Source organism: Hemitrygon akajei, chromosome 21, assembly GCF_048418815.1.
Source record: "Hemitrygon akajei chromosome 21, sHemAka1.3, whole genome shotgun sequence".
NCBI lineage: Eukaryota > Metazoa > Chordata > Chondrichthyes > Myliobatiformes > Dasyatidae > Hemitrygon > Hemitrygon akajei.
The window spans coordinates 48,372,499-48,393,855 of record NC_133144.1 but is presented as its reverse complement, the minus strand read 5'-3'; the positions used below and the strand labels follow the sequence as shown (position 1 = coordinate 48,393,855).

Genomic DNA, 21,357 nt, shown 5'->3' with positions numbered 1-21,357 from the left:
CATATACTAGTGTTTGCCAACTTGTCTCATCATCATGATCACATATATATACAGGTACCCCCAGGTTACGAACATCCAATTTCTGTACAAGCTATACATACAAGCAAGTATTTGGGAGACTGCTGGGGTGGATTTGTTGCTACTGCAGGGATCTTCTCTTGTGAGGGAGCTCAGTTCCTAGTAATACTTCAAAGGTTAAGTTAAATGCTTTGGTTTAAATACAAATTTCCCTTGGCTGACTTATGCTTTCATTTAAATATATTTGCTGGGCAGATACATTTCTGATGGTTGGCTGATGTTTTTCTGGTTGGCTGATGATTTTTTGGTTGACTGATGTTTTCATTTAAATATATTGCTGGGCAGATGCATTTCTGACTTGCAAACTGTTCAGGTTACAAATGCTTCTCTGGAATGGAACCCTGTCATAATCTGGGGAGGACCTGCATTTGCCACATATAACAGACATGTTTAAGTATTTTCACTTCATTCAAGACTCCTTGGTACTTTAGAAATCTCAACCAAATTGCCCCTTGAACTTCTAAATTCCAAGGAGTACAGCCTTCTTAGTGTAACTGCTCTTCAATTTAACCGCTAGAATCCAAGTACCATTTGGTATTTCTACTCCGCATCTCATCTGAAGCCACAAAAACCTTCCAGAACTCCTCAATATACTCCAGGTATGCTCTAAAGACAATATATCTAGAGAATAACTTCTATCTCCTTGCACTCCAATTATTTTAATAACTTTTTCTTCTACCAGTGATCCGTGCTCTCCTTTGCTTCCCCTCTTTATCATTTAGAAAACACTCTATCCGTTTTTTTGTGCATCTCTACATCAGCCCACACCTAAATCAGTTTGCCACGGTTTCGGCCCACTCACCCATTCTATGAATATTTGTTTGGATTTGAGTGCTTCTGTCGACAATGGCTCATGTCCAATTACTGTGTCAAAAGTACGAAAGGAAGCCAGGAAAGTGGCTGGCCTCAACTATAAATGCTTGCTGGTCACAGCAAGGAAATAAAGAATTCAAAAAGCCTATTTTAGTCTTTGCTGCTACAAGATTAGGTAAATATCATCATGCAGCTTTACCTTTGTTTTATGCTCTGCTTAATGTTCATATTTTTTATAGTATCCAACAGATTACAATCATGCTCCAGAGCTTGTAAATACTTATAATGAAATCTGGAACATGGGATAAGAGTTATTTGTTTGGGGATGAAGTCATCAAGACTCTTTCAACCTCTAATCTGAAGGAGAAAGTTCAGATCATTTTATGTGATCGAGAGGGCAAAAACATCACCTCCAGTTCTGCTCATTTCATTTTACTTACCCAGAGATTGGTAAGTACAGGGCAGAACCACCACTGGACGGTTAGAGGAACGGGACCAAGGGAGTGCTGCAGTGTCTAAGGGTTAGGGCTGAGAGAGTGCTGTACACTATGGAGGGAGTGCAACAATGTCACAGATACAGTAGTGAACAACTGAGTGTTCTAGTGTTAAGAGCAACTTACTGAGTGTACCAAAATCTTGGGAGACACAGTAAATAAGGGCAGAATAGCCCACTCGTTTTCCTCTGTTATTCTGTGTGAAAGGCCAATTGTTACCTGCAGTGATGAACAAGGATTTAGATACATGTATAACAAACAAAATGCTGGTGCATCTGAAGAGAGAACTGGACAGTTGATATTTTAGGTTGAGACTCCTCATTTGGACCTCAGTCCATTTCTCTCCACTGATATTGCCCAACTTGTTGACTTCTTCCAGCATTTTGTTTACTACTCCAGATTCCAGCTCAAGACCACAAGACATAGGAGCAGAATTAGGTCATTTGGCCCATCGAGTCGTCTCTGCCATTCAATCGTGGCTGATTTATTTTCCCTCTCACCCCCATTCCTCAGTAACCTTTGACGCTCTTACTAATCAAAAACTTATTAAGCTCTGCTTCAAATATACCCAATGATTCTAGTGTGTTGCCTCCAATTATTTACACATTGCCATTAATGCAAAAAATACTCCTCATGGGTCTGTCTTCATACAAAGCCTACAGACTCCGTAATGCTCTCAGCCCCACCTCTCAGACACTGAATCACACAAAAGTGGTCACAGCTTGGATAGAGAGGAAGGATTTGGAGAGTGTATCTTAGAGGAGGGAAAAGAGGTACAAGGAAGGAATTGCAGAGGCAATCGAGGGCGCACACACACACACACACACACACACACACACACACACACACACACACACACACACACACACACACACACACACACACCCCCCCCCCCCCCCCCATCCCCCCATCCCCGGAGGAATTCAGCTGGTCAGGCAACATCTATGGATGGAAATAAATAATTAGCATTTCAGGCCAAGACCCTTCATCAGGACTGAAAAGGAAGGTGGGAGAAGCCCAATGAGAATGTAGGGGGAGGGGCAGGAGTACGAGCTGTCAGGTGATAACCTCCCCTCTTCTTCTTCTCACCCACCTTCCCCCTCACTTGCCATCTTGTTCAACTCCCTCTACCCCACCTTCTTATTCTGGCCTCTGGCTCCAACCTTTTCAGTCCTGATGAAGGCCCTTGGCCTGAAATGGTAATTGTTTACTTCCCTGCATAGATGCTGCCCGACTTGCTGAGATCCTCCAGAATTTTGTGTGGGTCTTTACAATTATCCAGTTGCTACTGTGGTTATTACAACTAACGGTTGGTTTGTTTTTCTGAAGAGCTCCATATTGATGACTGAATTTAAGTTCCCCAACTGCCATAGTGGGAAGTGAACTCTGGCAGGGGGTCTACGAACTTTTAGCAACAAACATTCTGCTGGAGGAACTCAACAAGTCGAGCAGTACCTGTAGGATGAAAGGAATTGACAACGAAGCAGGGCTGATGCAAGCTTTTGGCCAGAAATGTCAATGATTCCTTTCTGCCTGCAGAAGCTGCTCGACCTGCTGAGTTCCAGCTGTCTCTCGCGTCTCCCCTGAATTATTAGGGTGGCAACTTAACCCGCCGCCGGGCTGTGAGATGTTGCAGAGATATGGAAAGCATAAACTAAGAAGGGAGTCAAAAACAAAAAAAATGATGATTTTAAATTTGATTAACTGTGGAGCTACATCTTATGTTAGGAGGTACGGCTGAGATAGGTGAACAGCAAGAATCGGGAAGAACATCCAAAAGGCAATAAATGGATGAGGGTTTTGACAGCAGATGTAGGCACAGAGCCAAGGGGAGTCAGGAGGTATGATGGATAAACAATTGATTATGCTCCACTAAAGTTACAGTAAGGTTGATAAATCTTAAGCAATACACAATCTACTGGAGGAAATCAGCAGTTGAAACAGCATCTGTGGGAGGGAAGGAATTATTGATGCTTTAGGTCTTGTGTCTCCATTCATAAATCTTAACTCTCCACGTGCAGGTCAAGCAGCAAGGGCACGCAACATAACAGAACTGGAGCGCTATCAGGTCAGGCTGCATTTGTGGTCGAAGACCAGGAAATGTTTTCTCCACAGATGTTGCCTGATCAGCTGAGTGTTTCCAGCATGTTCTGTTTATATATCAGACTTCCAACATCTGCCATTTTGATTTTCAACGAACAGTGGGTTTCTGACATAAACAGCCAATTAGGACAAAGGCTACAAGAACTAAAGTCAACAAGTTATCTGAAGCCACTGATTGTGTGTGTTTTCTGATGATGATTAGAACCAAATGAGCGTTTATGATTATTACTCACTGATTAAGTTACTGCCTTGTAGTTACTCCAGTGTATGTATTATTCTTCTAACAAACTATACGATAACAAAATATTTCATCCAAACAATGAATTGAATATGTGCCCTCAATGGAAGGTGCTTCAGGATGATTCAAGGGTGAATGATCATTCAGATTAAAATGTATCAGAATCAGGTTTATTAACACTGACATATGTTGTGAATTTGTTGTTTTGCATCAGCAGCACAGTGCAATACATAAGATATACTATAAATCACAATAATATTTTAAAAATTTAATAAGTAGTGCAAAAAGAGAACAAAAATAGTGAGGTAGTGTTCATGGGGCCAGTGGCTATTCAGAAATCTGACACAGGGGAAGAAGCTGTACCTAAAATATTGAGTGTGTTTGTGACTTCAAACACCAGCTTCTCTGGATAAATGCTCCAACTTGCAAAGAGTTCTGAATGCTGTAACCCGACTCGGATGGTTGTCTAATTATGGCTCTGTCAGATCATGGTAGTTATAGGATCATCAGCAAATGATATGCTGCATCCAAAAGGAAGAATCACACTTAGTAAAGTGGAAGTATGTGAGGCAATAACATTACACCCAAGGCTTTGTGTTGTTCTTCCGGCAATGAAAACAATAATTGTCATTCGCTAAGGGGAAAAAAATCATGTGTCAAATTTGCACATGTGGCAAGACCAGAGAGAATCACTAAAATGGTTGGAAGAATTCTCCCAAAGCCACACAGTCCACCGCTCTGACACAATTCAGGATGAAATGCCTGACAATAAGACACCAAATTCAACCTTGCATGCAAGCTTCCAGATTGGTGACGCCATTTTATTAGCATATCTATCATCGGTTTGTGCCACAGGGGGCACCTTTACTATGCCTCTATTGCTACAGCTGACTAATGGCCCCATGTGAGGTCAAGGGCAACCTTTAATGACTACTTACCAGTAATTATAGGATTACTACACTCATTGTTAAGAAGTAGGTCCGTTTAATGTTTCAGTGCCGTATTAGTTAGTCAAACTGCAGTGTTAAAAACTGACATACGCCCAACAGATAAGGGAGCAGTATCAGTCCTGGCAACCAATACTAAAAGGCATCATCTGTCTTTAGCTGACAATATTTATCTTTTGCATTCCTGGAAAGTCCTTTAAATGGTTGCTCCGTTCTGCTGAAGGATTAACAGAGAGCGCGCTGGGGGCAGGGTGGGGGGGAGCAAGAACGCTCTGAAACAGCTAATCCCCTCTCTGTACTTGTCCAGAAACTAATTATGCTAACTGTACTCTGTTAAACAAGATTATTTGGTTTGCCAATTTGAATGAGTTACTTAAGTGAATTAAAGACTCATTTGAAACAAGATCAAAGTCTTTCAAATGCATTAGATATTTAGTCACTTCCATCTTTCTACTGAGGAGTAGCAGAGAGAGTGTTGGCTCATTTGAGAGTCTTGACTGAATAGGAGAAATTAGGCTCTTGATACAAAGATTAGGCTGGTAATTAGGCTCAGAACATGGTTTCTTGGTGTGCCCACGTCTAAATGTACATTTCCAGGAGAATTTCATGCACCATCCATGTCAGGTCTACAGGACTCAAAACCAGTTACTTCCACCCCCCCCCCCCCCCCAAGTCACACCTCCACCCATTAACCCACCCCACCACTTCTAGATGCACAGCACCTACCATCACTTTATGGACAATCAGTCTATGTACATTTACTTGTAAGTTGTATTTTAAAGGATTGCTTTAAATTTATTATGTTTTTTTTAAATTAGGTTCTCTATTGCTTATTTTGTTTTATGTTATGCTGCACTGGATCCAGAGTAACAATCAGTTAATTTTCCTTTACGCTCATGTACTGAAGAATGACAATAAACCATCTTGAATCTTGAATTTCCTATCTTTGGAAAATTCACCACTGGAACAGGACCATGTGGGAGTACTTTGAATACTCTCCCTACTATCAAGTCGCAATTTCCTAATCTTACATGTTCGAGCTTTGACCTCTCCCACATTTGCAATATTGTCTGTTGGCATGAACTCAGTACCATGAAAGTACTGACCCAACTGATCAAGTGATGCCATTGTTGCTACTAATCTTTGAGCAACATTCAAGGTTTGAGCAAAGCTGGGGAAGCGCCCAATTGGAAATTACCTTGAGGATCTTAGCTTCAAAATCCAATGGGTCAGTTGCTCGTGGTTTAGCTGACCTCCATAAAGCATGTGTCACAGTCTGATAAGGAACAGGCGGAGGGGTATGGAGAGGATTGTGAAGGTTGGCTGGTTAGGCACCATGAGATTGTCCATGAGACCTAGATGATGAGGGTAATCCCAGTGGAGGAGGAAAGATCCTTAACCAAGTCTCAGTAAAGCAAGTCCTTTCTTCTCCCCACCATGCAGGCTGGGTCTGTGATTAACAAGCCTGCTGGACTCCGACCAGAACCAAGGGAATCATCATGAATTGGGACCACAATGAACACTGCTACACTTGAGTCAATCCAAGAAAGAGTTAAATGATTTGCAGATTAATTGTGTCTAAATTTGGAGTGTACAGTCTAAGGCCAAGAGGTTGGAAGGTGGGAGGAAATGGAGCACATGGAGGAAACCTACACGGTCACAAAGAACTTCAACTCCTTACATGCAGCGGCAGGAATTGAGCCCCAATAGCTGGCGATTTAAAACAATCCTACCACCCTACCCCTATTTCAAACTAAATTAACCTTTCCTGGAGAGAATCAATATCCAAAATATGTTTTCTTCTTCCCCACAAAGGACATTAATAAATCAAGCATTTAATCAATCATGGAGGCTGATGAGGCAGGATCCTCCTGTTTTGAGCTTGTCACCAGCTCTGAAAAACAGTTCTGCAGTACTACCACTGAGGAGCATCCAGTAATGCTACAGGTGCAGTCATGCTGTGGAGTTCAACAGATCAGGGCTGCCAGTGGGGCACAGGCAACAGGTTTTACTATAGTAAAGCATCAGGCGTTCACGCCAACAGGTGCACAAAATGATGCTACTCATAGAGAGAATAACTCCCAGCTTCAGAGATCTGTGTTCAGTTCTGGTTCAGGGACCCATCTGGTGGAGTTTGCATGTTCTCCCTGTAACTCCATGGCCTTCCTTTCACATCTTAAAACATGTAAGTTAACTGGCCCGACGTCTGGATGATTTAAACGCCGGGCCAGATGGAGTGAGGAGGCAAGGGTCGGGCCGGTTCTGCTCACTGCTCCTTGCTTCACCGAGGCTGAGGCTGTGGGCCTGCTGTGACATTCACTCCGCTATGTGCAGAACTGAAGTTGAGGATCTGCTCCGGGCTTTGTGTTTGTGGACTCATTTTCGCTCTAAATGCTATTTGTTTACTTTTACTGCTTAATGATTTGTTTTTGGATATTTGGGTGTTTGTTGGTGTCTTTTGGATTTCTTGCTTTGTGTCTTCCTGTAAGGAGACAAGTCTCAAGGCTGTGAATTGTATACATACTTCAATAAATGTACATCGAACTTTTGAACTTTGAACATTGACATCTTCAATAGGCCATATCTCAAGAAGGCAGCATCCATCATTAAAGACCATCCAGGCCACACCCTCTTTTCATTGCTACCATTAGAGATGAGGTACAGGAGCCTGAAGACACACACTCAACATCTTAGGAACAATTTCTTCCCCTCCACCATCAGATTTCTGAATGGACCGTGAGCCAATAAAATACCTCAATTTTAGCACCACTAATTTTTAAAATATGTTTCTTATTGCAACTTACCAGGATTTTAAAAATATATTTCTCAACATACATCAGTGAGAATAAATTCTGAATTTAATAGGCACATTGCATAATTAGAACCATCCCACAGCAACAATTGCCTGAAAACTCCTTTAAACAACCATAATGATAATGAGACCCCCCCGTCCCAGTTGAAGGAAAACAATTTAAACAAAAAGTCAGCTCAATTTCTTTGTCTTTTGATTATGAAATGTGGTTAAAGCCTACACCAAGATTAGATATTGATAAACTGACAGATAAAAATGGCTAACATGCAAGTCCTTGTGATCCAATCAATAGAACACAGTTAACAAGAGTGACAGCTTTTAAATCTAAATGTTCACCTGACAAAAACAGAGACCCATTCACAGCAGTTGCATTTCTATAGCCCCTTTCTCAGCCTCGGCATGTTCCACCATTTTACAACTAATTAAGTCCTTCTGAATTGTGCAATGGTGTTCAGTTCTACTGACTGCACTGACTCGTGTGTGAGGGCTAAGTGCTGCTGAAGTCTATATATTTACTATTGGCAAGCAAAGTGGAATTTCTACCAGCAAGTGCATTCTGAAACACAATAAGCAAATTGTCCTCAGCAAGTTCCCACAAGAAACTGATAAGCAGGTAGTCTGCTTCGCTTGATCTTGTTTGAGGGGTGTGTGTCGTTTGCTATCTTTTGGTCAGTCTCTTTCTCATCTCTGAATGTCTGACTTTGTCTTATTCATACACACACTCCCAGTCTCTGCATCTAGCCGTGTAAGAAAATTAGCGTTTCTTCCTTGACAAAGGAGGAGTGTGGTGGTGGAAGAGAACTGGTTGGGTTTGTTGTCAAGAAAAAAGCGGAGGCTTATTGAAGCGTCTCCACTGAAATGCTGACAGTCTGTTCCCCTCTGTAGACGATGCCTGATTTGCCGAGTTCTTCCAACATTTTGTGTGTGCTGCTCAAGATATCCAGCATCTGCAGAATCTCTTGTGTTTCTTGAAACACAACAGACTGGTTAACAGATGCACCTTTACTTCGAGCATTGTGCATCTTTTTAAGGGAAGAAATACATCAAATAGTCTTTTGTAAAACTTTTGGGATGTGATTGAGACTGATCCAACAAAGTTGTGTCCTAGAGAAACAAAGTTATAGAAGAAAGGGTTTAGACCATTGATTCCAGCCTGCCAGGCTAGACACACTGCCCATTTTTCCTCAAGAGAAACATACAAAATATTGGAGGAACTTGGGGACTTAGGCTGCTCTTTGGAGGAAATTGCACAGACAACATTTGAGTTTGACACTTCAGATAATGGAGAACAGTGAACAGCTCTTCAGGGAACAGTGCGAGAGAAAGGTAGTGATTAATGCAGATACTGATATACAGAACTCCGCAAAAGTCTTGAGTGTGTGTCTAAGAGTTTTGGACTGTACTGTATTTGTCAATGTGGAGTGGAGAGTGAGTTTGTAAATCTGTTGGGAGCGAAGAACGTTGGGAATGGTGAGGGTGAAGGACTGCAGGAGGGGTGTGGGACACGTGACAGAGAAAGAGTGCCAGGGGCAGGGGGTGGCGCAGGTGCAGATACGCCTAGCCCTGAGACACTAGGTAAAGTTATTTGATTCCAAACATTTGGTTTATTGATCATTACAAAATGTCTCTCTGTTCTTCCTGCTCCCTCCCCTCTCCCTTCCCCTTTCCCAACCATGTTTCCCCTCTCCTTGCCCCCTTCCCACTCTCAGTCCATTATAGAGACCCATATCAAAATCAGGTTTATCATCACTCACATATATCATGCAATTTATTTTTGTTTGCAGCAGCAATAGAATGCAATACCTAAAATTCCTACAGTACTGTGCAAAGGCATGCCACATATATATATATAGTGCCTAGAACTTTTGCACAGTACTGTATAGACTTTACAATCTGTCATGATATTCTGTTTGATAGCAATATCCCTTAACACATTGGTTCAGTGTACAGATGAAAGGGTCACAACTGAAAACATTGATGGTCTATTTCCCTCCACAGATGCTGCCTGACCGGTTTCTCCAGCATTTAGTGTGTCACTTCAGATTCCAACATCTGTAGTCCCCATTTATGCAGCACCTGCTTTCTCAGTCCCAGCTCTTCTTAAAACCCACTCATCAGAGGAAGGAAGCTTATGACCCCTGACCTCCTCTTCCATTCTAACAACTTATAATCTTCCCTGTTAAACAGATCCAATCTCTACTTGTTGCAGAAGTCACTCAGCTATGCTCACATCCTGAGATTTCCTTTATACCTTTCCTAAAGCTTTCCGAACTTTGTACGGAGCATAGACTACTTAAACAAATTTTAATTTAAACACAAGAGATTCTGCAGGTGCTGGAAAGCCAGAACAGCACCACAAAAAGTGCTGGAGGAGCTCAGCAGGCCAGGCAGCACCTATGGAGATGAACAACCAGTTGAAGTTCCAGGCCGAGACACTTCATCAGGACTGGAAAGGAAGGGGGGATGAAGCTCGAGTAAGAAGGTGGGGGAAGGGGAACAAGCACGGGCAAAAGGTGATAGGAGAAGTCAGGTAGGTGGAGGAGGGGTGTGAGATAAGAAGTTGGGAGGTGATAGCTGGAAAAGGTAAAGGACTGGCAAAGAAGGAGTTTGATTAGAGAGGACAGTGGATCATGGGAGAAAGGGAAGGAAGGACACCAGGGGGTAATAGGCAGGTGAGGAGAAGAGGTAAGAGGTGAGCCAGAGTGGGGAAGAATTACCGTAAATTAGAGAAATTGCTATTCAACCTTGTATTCATATTCTGCAAGGGACTGCAGAAGGTGGTGTTTTTTTTGAAGCAACAGTGAGTCAGGCAGTGTCTGCAGAAGGAAATGGACAGTCTCGGCATGAAAGGCTGACTCTATCTCCCTTCACAGATGCTCCCGTCACCCGCTGAATCCCTACAGCATTTTGTTTGTCACTCGCATTAATATGGTTCCGCTCACCTTCTGCTTAATGTCTCATTCCACTTTCTGACTAACAAACTGCTTTTCAAAATATGTTATATGCACAGAAAACCCAGCAGTTTGCACACAGCAAGCTCCCATTAGATTAACTAAATAATCATTTATTGAATTGTCAGGAAGTATTTTTGTATCTATGTGAGGGAGCAGTTGGGGCCTTGCTTTAATAAATCATCCAAAGGACAGTACGATCTAAAGTGTGGCACTCCCTCAGTGTTAGCCTGCACTTCTGATGTCGATCATCAGGCTCAATACAGAGGGAGCCACTCTGAGCCACAGCCAACTCTAGAATGAAAGCCTTGCCCTATATAGTAAGCTTAAGATGAGCTGCAAGATCCATGTAATCAAAAAAAAGATCCTGAGGCCTAAGGGTGAGGAAAAAGAGCGAAGGAGGAATGGGATGGAAAATTACATGGGGCAAACCGATTGCTTCTTGACTTACACAACTCCCAGCGGATCAACAGCACTGACTCACAAGATCTCCCCTTTTGACACGTCAGACTTATCATGTTTGTTTGGCTGATAATCAGAGAGCGAGTGAGAGAAAAAAACCTAACAAATAAATAAGCAACGAATATCAAGAACATGAAATAAAATGTCCTTGAGAGTGAGTCCATTGGTTAGGCAAGCAGTTCAACGATGGGGCGAGTGAAGTTATCCCCTCTGGTGCAAGAGGCTTATGGTTGAGAGGTAATAACTGTTCCTAAACCTGGTGGTGTGGGTCCTGAGGCTCCTGTACTTTCTTCCTGATGGCAGCAGTGAGAAGAGAGCATGTCCTGGGCGGTGGGTGTTCTCGATAATGGATGCTGCAGTCCTGTAACAGCACACCATGTGGATGTACTCAATAGTGGGGAGGGCTTTACTTGCGATGGACTGGGCTGTATCCACTACTTTTTATAGGATTTTCCATACCAGGTCATGATGCAACCAGTCACTATACTGCCTACCACATACCTACAGAAGTTTCAGACATCATGCTGAATCCTCACAAACTGCTTAGAGGCCCTGCCATGCTTTCTTCATGATGGCACTTACGTGCTGCACCCAGATCCTCTGAAATGACAACATCGACAAATTTAAAGTTGCTGACACTCTCCACATCTGATCCACTGGTGAAGGATTGGTTCATGGTCCTCTGCTTTCCTCCTCCTGAAGTCAATAATTAGCTCCTTTAATACTCTCATTGTGGAAGATTGTTCATATTATTTCATTATTTTTTTCAGTTTCCTTATCCTTACATCAAGCAGTTATTGTCTTTATGACAGGGAGAACTACAGCCATCAACTCTTTTCCTAAGCACAAACTTCTTTCCTGAGCCACTGATTTCTGTCTTCCTGAAACTGTCTGAAACAGTCTGCATGTGTTATTCACAGATCACTCTGGACTGTATATCCATCCCATCACTACATCCTTCAGTTTCTAACTCCATAATGACATCCAACTCTTCTCTTCCCACCTATCCTACCCCCCCACCAAAGCTCAGCCATCCATTCCTGCCTTCCCTCCGACACACTTCTGGCTGATCTTCTCTCTTCTATTCTCCCCAAAGCCAAGGTCATTCAGCACTCTGCAGCCCAAGTATTGACTCCAATCAGGCACTCTTCAGATTCAGCTATGAAGAGAGAGTTTAAGTCAACTGTTCTAATATCCTGTTATGCCTCGAATAATGCTGTGAAGAACTCTGAGCTTTACGCCCAAGATTGGAAGCCAGTAGAGCCACTTCCCCACAGCTCCCAGTTCAATGCTGACCACCAGCACTACTTATATGGAGCTTGTACCACGAGACCTTAACACCATAAGATATCGGAGCAGCGTGAGGCCATTTCGCCCATCTAGTCTGCTCCATCATTTCATCAAGACTGATCCATTTCCCCCTCTCAGTCCCATTCTCCTGCCTTCTCCGTGAATCCCTTCATGCCCTGACTAATCAAGATCTACTAACCTCTGCCTTAAGTATACCCAATGACTTTGCTTCCATAGCTGCCTGTGGCAAAAATTTCCACAAATTCACCATTTTCTGGCTAAAGAGATCCCTCCTCATCTCCGTTCTAAGTGGACTCCCCTCTATTCTGAGGCAGTGTCCTCTGGTCTTACACTTCCCCCCGTCCAGAGGAAACATCCTCTCCACATCCACTCGATTGAGGCCTTTCATCATTCCATAGATTTTGATAAGGTCACCACTCATTCTTCTGAATTCTAGTGAGTACAGGCCAAAATTCATATGACAAGCCTGCTTGTTCTCCCTGTGACTATATAGGTTTCCTGCCATGTCCCACAAATATGCAAGTTGGTAGGGTTAACTGGCCACTGCAAATTTTCCCCTACTGAAAGTGGGTAGCGGAGCAGGAGAGAATAGGTTAGGGGGAATATTTGTAGAGGAATCAAATTGCTCTGAGAGCTAGCATACATCTGACAGGCCAAACGATCTCCAGTGGTATAAGGAATTAAAAACAAGTCCAGGTTAGTGCACGAACAGTGAGACAGAAAAAAGCAAAGGTCATAATGAGAGTATTAGAGGAAACTTGGGAGATTACAAATGCTAACTGTGCTCAAGTCAAGAGGGAAGTGTTCTCCAAGGACCAATTAAGACCAGGCAACAGTTACAGTTGTGACACATTGTGCAACCTAATCAGGCTGCTAAGGATCTACCAGCACAGGCTATGTTTACCCTGAAGGAGTTTGATGACTGTGCTGCTGAACAGGATGGAACTGCGTTGTGACACGTATGCCTTTCTGGGGTTGCATCATACATGGTGTGTGGAAATAAGCGTAGGCCTGGAAGGGTCACCGGGTCAATGGCTGCGCTGCAAGCAATGTAAGAACAGAGTTCGTAGCAATGTACTTCCATCACTGATCTCCTCATCCAGTTTAACTGCGAGCAAAATCTACCTGAGGGAAGCTCCAAGCAGTCAACAGCAAAGAGGTTTCATTCACGGCTGTATCTCCTTCTGCATCTATCTCTGCAACACCTCTACCACTGCTCATAACTAGGTGTCCCATTGAGCAGGTTGTCTAGCTTGTGTAACAATCAATCTACAAGAGGAATTCAGTCAGTCGAGCAGCATCTGTGGGGAGGGGAAGGAAATGTCAATGTTTCAGGCTGAATCCCTACATCAAGACCGAGCTGGTGGACACTAATCATTCAAGCCAGTGTGACCAGTTCAGGCTCAAAGGACCAGATCATTATGGCTCCATCATGACAACACAATACAATAAGGATATGAGGCATAAGAGCAGAATTAGGCCATTCAGCCCATCGAGCCTGTTCCAGAATTTGATCAAGGCTGATTTATTCGCCCTCTCAATCCCAGTCTCCTGCCTTCTCCCCATTGCCTTTGATGTCCTTCCTGACTAATAAAGAAGCTATCAACATCTGCCTCAAATACACCCAACAATTTGGCCTCAGCAGCCATATGTACCAATGAATTCCACAGATTCACCACCCTCTGGTTGATGAAAATCCATCTCATCTCTGTTCTAAAAGGATGCCCATCTATTTTCAAGCCCTCTGGTCCAGGCTCTCCCACTATTGGAAACATCCTCTCCACATTCACTTTATCTATGTCATTCAATATTCCACAGGTTTCAATGAGATCCCCCCTCAATTCTTCTGAACTCCAGCGAGTACAGGCCCAGAGCCATCAAGCACTCCTCACACATTAACCCTCTCGTTCACGGGATCATTCACGTAAGCCTCCTCTGGACTCCCTCCAATGCCTGCCCTTGGTGTCTCTGCTTAAACTCAGGGATTATAAATATATATGGTGCATTTCAACATTTCAATCTCTGGCTCTGATTTCAATCCCAGTGCCAACATAATGAACTCAGTTCTTCCTTACACTCTACTCCTTTGCCTGTGGCCATGCCTAATGTAAGAATAATAATTAGGTCATCAACAGTCCCTCTAAACCTCTCTGTGCATAAATACATTCCTGTCGGTAAATCCTTCATTGAGTTAGCACCCTACATTGACAGCTCATTCACACCCAACGTTCAACTGACATCCAAGCCAACACACCCGGGAACAGTCCAGCGGCTCTGGAGACCCTGGTTCGATCCTGCGCTCCGTTGCTGTGTAAGCGGAGTTTACACATTAACCTGTTACAGCACAGGTTTCCTCCGGGTGCTCTGGTTTTCTCCCATTATCATGACAGGATGATTAACTGGCCACTATTTCCTACATTTAGTGTAAGGGATTTGTGGAAGAATCAGGGGGAAGTTGTTGGGCATGTGACTGAGAAGAGTAAAGGGAAATAAGTGGGAGAGTGGGATTGCACAGAAGACTAAATGTTATAAGTACTAAAAAGAAAGAAACCCTGTTCCTCTTCCTCTCTCCTATCAGACTCCTTCTTCTTCAGCACTTTACCTCTGATTCTTATCTCCTCCCAGCTTCTCACTTCACCTCCCCTCCCCACCTGGCTTCACCTATCACGTGCTAAACTCTGCTCCTCCCCTACCCCCACTGCCCGCCACATTCTTATGAAGGGTCTCGGCCCGAAACGTCGACTGTCTATTCCCCTCCATAGATGCTGCCTGACCTGCCAAGCTCCTCCAGCACTGTGCGCGTGAAACACTGGAACTGTCCGTTAATGACACTGGGCCATGGCAGCTCACTGTCCGATCCAGGATAGGCATGGATATGTACTAACTGCTGGTCATGCCCAGAGGTTGACAGGTTTCCATCTTCCTCCTCTGTTCCAGTATCTCTCAACATCTTTCAGTTGGAACCTTCAGTGTCAACAACCTTGAACAATAACTGTCGTGGCCAGCTTTCCTGAATGCAGGGGCCAAATCTTACCACCAACAGTGGTGTGTGTTCCAGTTGGCAGACTCCCCCAGGGCTCCTTCTGCAGTTGTGGACATTGCAAAGGCATGTATCAGTTGAGCCCCTTAGGATCAAAGGTCAGAAGCCTGGTGACCCATCAACCTTAATCAGGTGTACAGAGATCTGGTAACTAACACAGGTCTCTGGGGCCAGGCTGAAGAGTTCCCCAGGTGTGTCCATTATCCAATGTCCTGTTACTGTTCCTCTGTCTTGCATCTTTATTCTTCGTCATTAAATTGTTCTCATCTTTCCCATTGATATGTCTCTATTATACCTTCTTTATATCAGTAGAACTATATTCTTTATATATTCTGTATTGTTACTGTTGATCCCTTGCACTACCTCAATGCACTCGTGTTTTGAATGGAACTGCAAGGATGCAAGACAAAGTTTTGCACATATCTCAATACATGCGATAATAGATAACAAATTACCAATTCCTGAAGTATATTAGCCACACTGTTGGAAGAAGCAACTGAGTCTGGCAGACAAAAACCAAGGTCTTCCTCCTCCCTCAAAGAGTGTTTGCCCATTTCTAAAGGCATGCTCCATTCTGTCCAGTAGGTGCACAGAAGGACAGTGAGAGATACAGATTGACGTGTCCTTCACTCAGAAAAAACAAATAAACACTTCATTTAAGATGCCCAATAAAAAAAAAGCTCTTTTAGCTTGTTTGCATGACCTCCGTTAGGTCATGGTCCTCTTTGAACCCAGGGTCAAATCTCCACCATCTATCCATTCAACCAGGAGGGCACACTCCATTATGAAGTGCTGAACGCTGATGGGCCCCCAGTGCATGGTAGTGAAAGGGTTTTACTGTGTCCAACTGGTATCAATGGCTTGTTTCAGCCACGCTTTATCTCCCACTTGATTGTTGCCTGCGCTTCCTTCAACAAAGCAGCTGTGATTCGGTCAGGGTGATGGAGGACTCTGCACTGGACAAAGCGGGCAACTCGTTCTTCCCCTCTTTCTGCAACGCGCTCTTAAGCTGAAGTACCAAGGAGGGCCCATCACTCTTCCGGGATTTCCATGAATGAAAAAAAAGACTTGCGCTGTCTGTATGTCTGAGTTCGAATCTGGTTCCACTGGTGGATGGAGGCTGAAGGCGACTGATTGCCTTGGGGTTGGAGGACTGTGTATGTGCGTGGGTGGGAGGACCAGGGCTTCGTCTGCTGTTGTTGTGATGTTCTGCTGGGAATTGAGAGCATGCAATACTGGTGCTGGAATGAGTGGCGACACATGCGGGTTGCCCCCAGCACTTGCTAGTGCAAATGATGCATTCCACTGTGTGCTTCAGCGTAAACTTGAATCTTGCACTGATGCAATATTGTAGAGTGTTTACAATGAATTAAAGATCACACTGGGACCATGCCAGTCAAACTGCACACAGTAAACTGTCACAAACCAAGGGATGATGAAAAAACATTTTGTTTTGGTGTTGTTAATAAAGGGTTAACTGCCACCTCAGACAGCGCTGATTTCTTACTCCTCCAAGGAAGACTCGGTGGATATTTTACATTAATCTGTAGGTGCGGCTATGGATTAATGCCTCCAATGAAAGCATTAGTAATTTTTGCCTGTAACCATGGAAATCCCTCAAAAACTTGCAAAAATCCCTTTAAAAAGTTTGAGTGGAACCAGTTCCTGACACATTCCTCAAGTACTCAATCACTTCAGCTCCACACTCTTCTAGATCTCTTTAACAGTTGTAATAATTTGAGTGACACCACATTACAGAGGGGGTTATGGCACAGAAGGTTACTACTCTGCCTATCAAATCAATGCTAGACTATTGCACGGTAATCCACAGTCTCATTCCCCTTGAGCAAGCATTCCAAACCTTTTTTATGCTATGAAGCCTTACATTAACTGAGGGGTCTGTGGACCCCAGGCTGAGAACCCCTATCCTACAGAATAGCTGACAGTTTTGCAGACAAATCATCGCTATTGGAGGCAAACACCTAACAGCTGCATTTCAATTGGCTGCTGAATGCTTTAAAACATCTTTAAGGGAATGTGAAAGGTGCTACTAAATTACCCACACAAAAGATCCTGCAGGTGCTGGAAAACTTCAGCAGCCGCACAAGAAGTGCTGGAGGAACTTGGGCTTTGTGGAGGAAATCAGCAGGCCAGGTAGCGTGAATGGAGAGGAACAAACAGTCAATACTTTTGGACCAAGACTCTTCATCAGGACTGGTAGGGATGGGGGGTAGAAGCCAGAATAAGAAGGTAGGTGGAGGGGGGGGGAACAAGCACAAGCTGGCAAGTGGTAGGTGAGATCTGCTGAGGAGAGAAGTGGGTGGATGGGGTGGGGAGTGTGGTGAGAAGCTGGACAATGATGATTGGAAGAGGTTGAGGGCTGAGGAAGAAGGAATCTGATGGAAAGGGCAGTGGAATAAAGGGAAGCACTAGAGGAAGGCGATGGGCAGGTCATGAAGGCAGGGGGAAGAGAAGGAATGTGAGGGCCTTTAGAATAGGGGAACAAAAAAATGAGGGGGGTCGAAGAGGGAAGTTTTTACCAGAAGTTAGAGAAATCAGTGTTCATGCCATCAGATTGGAGACTACCCAAACAGAAATAGACCTGTTGCTTCTCCAACCTGTACTTCTAGAGACCCCCCACTCCACTCTTTCATTCTATCTTGGATTGTAAAAAATAGTTTTAAGGATGACTAAAGGTAGCTCACCTGAGTGTGGGCCATTGTGGGGGTGGGGTGGGACTGGTGGTGCTCATGCACCCCAACTCTGAAAGTCGGAGGGTCAAGTGAGCACGTATTTGCGTTTCTTCACTAAGGGTCTTTCTCTGCTAAATTAGCTCCTGAAACAAAGCTCTTTTGAAAGCTCAGTCTGCTGCGCTGCAGGCTGCATAGTCTTTCAGTAGGGCCTTGCCACAAGGATGATTGATGGGCAGTTTCGGGGTTAACATTAGTCATTAGCAGACCCAACCTTTTAAAAGTCACTTTACCCTCCCCCAGTTGAAATGCCAGACAACAAGAAAAGCTTTTAGCCATCCTGCAGCTATGACAACGGCTGCATTCTATTGTCTCAAGTTTTGAGAAGATTACTGTTATCAGTAGTCCTTATCTGCAAGGTACAGGGAGTCACTAAATCCACTGGTAAAACACATGGCTGGGTGCCCAATACCTTGAGTGCTATTTAACTTGAGTAAACAACATCTGGTTTGTTCAGCACCTGCTTCCCTGGCTATCTTGCAGATATAGAACAAAATACCCCTTACACTAGAGCAGATGTAAGGATTTACGGGTTATTTTTAAGTGGTTGCACCTTGACACCTGACCAGTAACAAAGAGACTGTTTCCTGCCTTATGGTTGCCTGCATGAATAAAGAATCTCAAGTGCTGTTGGCTTCAGATGTGTCCCGAGGAAGGGCCTGCTTAATCATTAGGGTAAGATCCTGTCACCCGCGGCACTCCTGCACCTACTTATAACTTGTCTGTGTTCTACTCCCTTGACATCGCTTAACCTCCTGGTTTCCCACCATGCAGACCACACTCTCTTTTTGCTGCTGCTATCGGAAAGGTGGTTCAGGGGGTCTTCAGTCCCACACCATCAGGTATAGGAACAGTTAAAACCCTTAACCATCAGACTCCACAACCTATAGCGACTCAATTTCAATTTCAAGCTCAACTCATGCTCTCAGTATCGTCTATTTATTTATTTATTATTATTTACTCTTTTGTATTTGTTCAGTTCATCTTCCTCAGCATTTTGGTTGTTTGCCTGACTTTGTGTGCAGTTTTTCATTGATCCTATTGTATTTTTCCTTTGTTCTACAGCGAATACCTGCAATAAGATGAATATTAAATGATTACATATACTTACTCTGATAATAAATTTACTTTTTGATTTTCATTACTGGCCTTTTGTCCTTCTACCTGTCTCTCCACACAGCTTTCCCTTCCTTCATAATTTCTTCAGGCTTGCTTGATCTCTAATGAGAAGACATCAAATTGAAGCAGTCTGTAGTCCTTCCCTCTCTACAGATTTATTCCCACAGTTCTGGATTTTTATTTCACATGCCCAGCATTATTTTGTTTTCAAGGTGTCAGCATTCATGACAGCTGTCTTGACAATGCAACATAAAACCCTTCACCTGCCTTCCCCTTCCATTTGACATATTTATTCTCTGTTGTACTTAACTTTTAATCCTCTACCACCATTCCTTTAGCCTATTGCAAATCAAATTATAAGGCTGGAACACCACAGGTAATTGGGGACGCATCATGGCAAACAACATCTGTAATCCTGAATATATTGCGTCATTGGGAATCTCCAATGTGCAGGATCAAGAGAATGCAGAGGACTGTGGATTCAACCAGCTCCATCATCAACTCTCCCCACCATCAAAGACATCTTCACAAGTTGGTGCCTCAGGGTGATAGCCATCACTGAGGACCCTCACCATCCGGAACATGCTCTCTTCTTATTACTACCATCGGGGGGAGGCACAGGACACTGAAGGCCCAACTCAAGTGTTTTAGGGACAGCTTCTACCTCCACTACCATCTGATTTCTGAACAGTCCAAGAATTCATGAACTCTATCTTGCCATTCCTCTTTTGCACTCACCATATTACTTACTATAATTTATATATCTGTATTTATTTTTTGTATCTTTTATATCTTGCACTGCACCGTTAAATAAAACAAATATACTCAGTGGCCACTTTATTAGGTACAGGAGTGGAACACAGTGCAGTGCTCTGCTCCTATTGTCCATGCTGTTATTGGTTTGACGTATTGTGTGTTCAAAGATGTTCTTCTGCACACCGTTGTTGTAATATGTAGTTACCTGAGTTAATGTTACCTTCCTCTCAGCTTGAACCAGTCTAACCATTCTCCTCAAACCTCTCTCATTAACAAGGTATTTTTGCCCAAAGAACTATCACCCACTGGGTGGGTATTTTTTTCCAACATCATTCCCTGTAAACTCTAGAGAAGGGGTTCCCAACCATTTTATGTCATGAGCCTTACCATTAAACAAGGGATCCATGGACTCCAGGTTGGGAACCCCTGGTCTAGAAATGGTTGTTCCGGAAAATCCCAGGAGATCAGCAGTTGCTGAGATACTCAAACCACCCTGTCAGGCACCAACAATCATTCCACAGTCAAGAGTTACTTAGATCACATTCTTCCCCGTTCTGATGTTTTCTGAGAACAACTGAACCTCTTGACCATGTCTGCATGCTTTTATGCATTGAGTTGCTGCTGCATGATTGGCTATCATTTGCATTAATGAGCAGGTATACCTAAATTAAGTGGCCACTGAGTGTATGTCATTAATAATGTAACGGGGGGTTTCTTTTTTTTTGTTACTGTGTATGTAATCAAAATGGCGTCTTTGTTTTGTTAAAAGTAGGAATGCTGGCGCCTGTGTTAATAGTAGGAATGCTAGCGTCTTTGTTATGATATGTGCTGGAAACTTGTTTGGGACTGTAAACTGATTGTTGGCGGGGATTTTGGGGAGTTGACGCGATGGAGTGAGAGAGAGAGGACAGGATGCTGGAAGCTGGGCGACGGTCCCCGGCCCAAGGTTTTCGGTGATGAGAGAAGACGGAGACAGAGGAGTGTGGAGCGTCTGGTCGACCACCGTGGGGGTCCCAGGAGGCGGGTCGAGGAAGTCGGAGGGGATCGAATGGTGGCCAGAAGACTTCAGTAATTGAGCTCCAACGGTTGTGCACGAAGTGGTTTGGACTTTGATAAGTTTGGCGCCTTTTCTTTTTTTTCTCTTATTCATATATACTGTATCGTTAGTAATCGCTTAGTTATAGTAATCTTTATAAATTGTACTCATTTAATCGCATAAGGTGTACTGTCTGTTTTTTGGGCGAGGCGGGGACACCAGCTGATTACCCAGTTTGGCGGGGCTGAAGGCTGCTCCCCCTAGACTAGAACGAGTTTGAGCGATGCCTGAGGCGACCCAGGGGTTACAATAATAAACTGGATTCTGATCTGGATGTCTGTTTCTGCTCCTCCTCTTCACTCATTTCTTGCATCTGTACACCCTTCAGAATATTTGAACCTGCCTTTTTGCAAGCCCCTCATTTTGAGAGCTCTCCATGTCCTCAGC

At 43.7% G+C, this 21,357-nt stretch overlaps 1 protein-coding gene across 1 annotated transcript in view; it reads right to left on the bottom strand.

Annotated features, from left to right (window-relative positions):
* Nucleotides 1-21,357, bottom strand: part of LOC140714275 (netrin receptor UNC5B-a-like) — a 314,021-nt gene that overhangs the window by 177,409 nt on the left and 115,255 nt on the right. The window lies entirely within an intron of this gene.